This window comes from Dreissena polymorpha, chromosome 3 (assembly GCF_020536995.1).
Source record: "Dreissena polymorpha isolate Duluth1 chromosome 3, UMN_Dpol_1.0, whole genome shotgun sequence".
NCBI classification, from domain to species: domain Eukaryota; kingdom Metazoa; phylum Mollusca; class Bivalvia; order Myida; family Dreissenidae; genus Dreissena; species Dreissena polymorpha.
Window position 1 is genome coordinate 104,796,826 of NC_068357.1, and position 6,000 is coordinate 104,802,825.

Below are 6,000 nucleotides of genomic sequence, written 5' to 3' on the forward strand. Positions count from 1 at the left end.
AACATATATTGTTTGAATGGTATCGTCATGACAACGCTGTTATGTTGTTTATTATGTTGATTGATGGATTTGTTTACATTAAGATCTCGTATTTTGTATGAAACGGTGCATTGAATTAATCTGCTAGGAAGTTTAAAAAATGCGTCCTCAAATTGATTTGTGAGAAATTTGATTTCAAATGGATGCCTGACACTTCCAATGTTGCGTGTTTAACCATGTAACGCAGTCTTTCTTAGAATATTAAACTCCGCGACAAACGATTCATGTTCGAAAGAACTAAGTAAATCACGGAAGATAAAGTGCTGTAATTACAGAATGGCGTTTTATTGATATTTCAACGTTGATACAAATTGTTTTGATTGTTATGTAGTGAGCTTCTTTTATGAGCTCGGTCCCTTACATTTACATGTAAAGACCATTATAGTAATATAAATTACAACAACTAAATTGGTTGTACATGTTGTGGTTGCGTTCTTGTGTTTTTTAAATATAAAATTGCGCTTCGATGATAGTAATTTTTAGGGTTGATTTCACTAAGAATAAGCACCAAAATAAAGAACAATAAAGATATTGACATGGTTGTGGTGCTGATGAAGGTGGCGTTTCTTCTAATGATGATGATTATGCTGCTGATGAGATTATCCGTTTTATTTAAAAAAACAATTCGTTTAATTATGTTTCCAAGATTCAACCATTGCCTTTTGCACACGTTGAATTCAATGATACACATCAGCTTTTTATGTTTTATATACAATGTAACTCTATTGTCAGTGTTTGTTGTTGCACACATGTCTTAACACCTTGTAATTAAACATGTTATGTTTCAGATCAGATCAGATTATTTGCGACTTTATAGGTATATTTCTACCATTTGTTTACTGTTTGTTTACTCATTGCCGATCAAATTTTACGAACAACACATTTCTCACTGTTTTTTAAGCCATACTTGTGAAATGGGCATCAATGTCGTTTTGTTTGAATGCCTCCTGGAAAGAAACATATTACGATCGGTGATTATATAACTGAAAGCTTACCAAAAATATTGCCAGCAATGATATACATAAATATCATTGGCAGTTGATAGACAAAGTATATATTGCACTCTTAGAAGAGTTATGTCTCCCGAGGCCTAAGGGTCGAGCATATGTTAAGACGATTAGGTTCGTTTACGAACCGGTTATTATTCAACCGAAATCGGAAGACCGCATAATAAGTATGTTTAAGCATGGCAACAAATTGTTGATATTTGAGGTTGTACACATTTCTTTACACATAACAGAAGCCTCTATAAGCTTACCGATATAAGTGCGCTGTTAAATAACCGTTATTTCGGACTCATAGCATTACAAGATTATTGACAAGAATATAAAACGTGTATACATGTAATCTATGTAAGTGTAATATTAATGAACATTATATTGAGTGAAATTTTCTCTGAAAACATAATATGTACTAACCATGTTTGTGCATGATAAATATTACAATACCTCAATAAAATAATGTTATTCAATATTTGTATTGATATGAAGATTGATGCCCCTGTAAATAAATTATAACATAATTATGATATTTTGTACGGATGACTCCTAAGTATTTGGTGTTTGTCGCACAAAAGCCAATATTTTGGTTAAAAAAGTTTAAAATGCAAACTGATCCTCATGTATGCAATTCAATGCGATTAAATTGTCTAGCTTTGAGTATTAATAATGTAAATATCTTGCCACATGTCATTAGGCCTTTGTAAGTAGAGCGTACTGGTAGTTTTTAAGTTTATAAGAGTGGACTCTGGACTAGGTGTTACAATACCTTTTTCTATAATCTGGAACTCTTATACCACAATATTTATTATCGGTAAATATTAAAGCAAACGACTAAACCTAGCTCGCATAACTTTAAAGATACTCACACTTTATATATAAGTTACAAATGTTCCACATTCCTTTAAGTATGAATACATCACTTCCGGCTGTATTTCCCATCTTAAAGTTAAGCGACCAAATACAAGGTGCCTGTACCACGTGACTTTTTCGGCTATGTGTGGGACAATCGGATGTCAACAAACCATCGCTTCAGGTACGTTTCTGATAATTTCTTCATTTATTCAAAACCATTTAAAAAAAAAACAAAGACGAGAGCCCGGTCATTGTCAAAATACACAACTGTGTTAAGTTTACGCAAAATTAATTAAGTATTTTTTCCAAAAAGTGCAACCGCCTGTTTGAAAACACACACAGTGAAATGCTATGTGTGGTATATTTGTTATTCAATCAACAAAAACGTTCATTATAATATTGTTGAAGGTTTAAAAAATAGGGCGGACATTGTAATTCTTCATAGAGAAGCTACATATATTGTATGTTTGCGCATATACATCTGATTCGGAGTCTGTGTATAAAAATGCAATAATGCTATGTGTGGGACACATTTTTGAAATGCTATGTGTGGTATGCAAGAATTTTCCCGTCAGCTCTGCATTTAATCTGAACACAGTGTTGTAAGAATCTAAAACATATACTTCAGTCTGTACTGAAAATATATCAAATTAACCAAATGTTACATGATGGAATACTGAAGTAATTGTGTAATGTTTAAACAATTTATGTTTAATTGAACATAAATTTTAAATAAAATACACTGCGTAATTGTTATCCAACCAATGGTCTTTTTTAACAAACACGTTATATATGTTGAACTATAATATTTTCTTTTTTTTTTGACTTATTGTCTTTAAATAAATATCATGATTGATATTTCTGCCTGATTATTAAATTCGGTCCTTTTTTATAAATGAATGACAAAGAAAGTAAAAGCACTTGCTTTAAAATGGGTTTTACTTCTGTTGTTTTTCAGACTTGACAAGGATTAGTCGAAGGATTTGTAACGCTTTAAGGCGCGAAGCTGTGTTAGAATTAGATGAACACCATCAAACCACACGGAAGGTGTTATGCGGCAAGTAAAGTATCAAAACCACAGTGACAGAGACGGACCCAGCTTCATTCTGTGATGTATACGGAAAGCTATTTCAACTAACTATGCAAACATACCATTTAATATGTATTTTGGCATAATCAAAACAAAGTGTGTGTATTGATATTTGTGTATATTTATGTGTTTTGTATCTATGTTATTTATGAAATTGATTAGATGAATATAAAATCTGAGTATATATGTTAATAAAACAATTGTTTCATAACAAATATCAATATAAATCCAATGATGATTGTTTGTGGTCTATTAAGTTCATTTAGTTTCCAATATCATCTCCATATGAATATCTTAAGTATATCAAAATAAACACTTCATTAATAATAACATTGCTTTATAACCAGCATGCACATGTTACAATAGAAATTAAAGCACCAAGTACATAAAGAAGTACATCAGTATTCGCAAAGTAACAAATCTTGCTATACAAACATATGAATGATCTAATTAACACGTAACAAATGATCATCGCAAAAAAGTCTTGGCTATGGGGGTTTATTATACCAACAAACATATTTAATTGTATTAACACTTCATGAACTCAATTTCAAATGAAATCTGAATAACTTAAAATAGTGTAAGATTAATGAAAATACTCATTCGACCCGGTCATGAAAGGGGCTGCAAGATCTTGTTACCACCGCACCAAGTAATAAACAATACATGTTGTTCAATTTGTTGAATTGTCAAATTTGTATTTAAAGTTTACTTTGATTGTTTTCTTTCACTGCAATACTTGCACCATCTGGTAACAAAACAAACAGTCTTTTAAACTTTTGAACATTAACTATATATGACGACTTTTCATTGATTAAGATATCAGTACGTCTCTTGAAGGTGCTTCCAAAAATACTTTAATCTCCATGAAAAGAACAAAATACACATGAAATAAACTGTCAAACTTAAAAAAATAAAAAAATAATTGTCATGCGTGATATATAAGATAGCTCAATAGGATTTAGATACGAATACATGATTTTACAGAAACAATGTCTATTTGTTTAAATAATGCTGTATTATCTATTTATGCTTTTTTAATAACTCTCGTTGCGGTCTAATATGTTTACACATTCCTGATAAAAAGCACACAACCATAAGTTCAATAACACTTTTTGTAATTTTGTTACAATTATATTCACATGACACCTTGCACAAACAATCTTTGTGTATTAAACAAGTGCCTCAGTTGGAAGTAACAATTCACTGAAAATTTAACATTTTGTAACAATCAATTTTATAGAAACTCACCAGAAAAGGTTTGCCGCAACAGAAATATTTTCCTTCCCGTGCGTGGGTGGCTTTGTGTTTGGAGATTCCCGACTGTGTTTTGACCTCTCTACCACACTGTTCCCAAACAAATGGCATTCTACAGGTAAAAAATATGAATATAAATTATCGACAATCATGATAATTTTGAGTAACATGAACGTCGTGATTATCATATTTTAAGCACGCAAAACAGTACCAACAATGTTTTTTTGACCAACTTTTGTTATTTAGACAGACTTAAAATATTATCGATGTTTATGTCAATATTTCGATTCTCTAGTTTAGTTTGTATACCACACATAGCATTTCAAAAACGTGTCCCGCTCATAGCATTATTGCATTTTTAAGCACACACTCCGAATCAGAAGTATTTGTGCAAACATACAATGTATGTAGCTTCTCTATGAAGAATTACAATGTCCGCCCTATTTTTTTAAACCATTGACAATATTATAATGAACGTTTTTGTTGATTGAATAAAAAATATACCACACATAGCATTTCAATTCGTGTCTTTTCAAACGCGCGGTTGCACTTTTTGAAAAAAAAAAAAACTAAATTAATTTTGCGCAAACTTAAGACAGTTGTGTATTTTGACAATGACCGGGCTCTCGTCTTTGTTTTTTTTGAAAATGGTTTTGAATTAATGAAGAAATTATCAAAAACGTTACCTGAAGCGATGGTTTGTTGACATCCGATTGTCCCACACATAGCCGAAAAAGTCACGTGGTACAGGCACCTTGCAAATAAATATGATGGGAAAACGCTGCCAGCCTTTTCTGTTTTTGTTTATTTACATTTTGAAAGGCCCTTTAACGGTAAAATATCTCAGTTGACGTTCGCGTCAACGACCCGCTGAAACGGAACTCCGAAAAAACCTGCAATGACAAAACTCGTATAAGCATTTTAGTAGTGAAACAAAGCCTTTGTTTTGCAGAGTCACTTATTTTGATTTTGCAGAGTCACTTATTTTAACGGTCTATGGAGAATTCAGAATTTTTACTATAATTCGTGAGACACAGGTCAAGTCAACATATAAGTACTTAAAGTATGAGTAAGCGAGGTTTTGAACATTATACATACTACATATATAAATAATATCAATCAGTCATTATATGCAGTTAATAATAAGTGCATTTACTCGTCGCACAAAATCATAGTGAGACGATAACAAGAACTAACACAAAACTATTGAAAGTACAGAAGAAGATGAGTTAAACAAAAACCATAGCGCATTGTATTAATTAAAACTTAACAATGATAGAAAATGCAATAAATGGGATTTAGAATGAACGTGTTACATTCTAATAACAGAACAAATTAAATGTTTATTTTGCAATAAAACCTATGGTTGCTGAAATGCAAAGAATACATCTTGAACACAAAGTCATAAAGACACACATTAACCCATTTATGCCAAGTGGACTCTCCCATCCTTCTAAATTGTATTATTTTATTTCCAAAATTAGGGATGTCTAGTATATTTATTTCTATATTTAGAATGTTTCTTCATTTAAGCAAACAGCGCAGACCATGATGAGACGCATATTTTTACATCTGAAATCTGAGTATTAGTTGCATCCAAGTATAACTAGATATTCGACTTCAAGATTTTGGTAAATCAGCATTCTTTCACGATTCAAACGAATATTGATATAAACAAAAAGAGAATATAATATGGGTATATATGCAACAACATACGGAAAACACGTGCTTACGCTATAAGAGTAAAAGTGCTGATACACA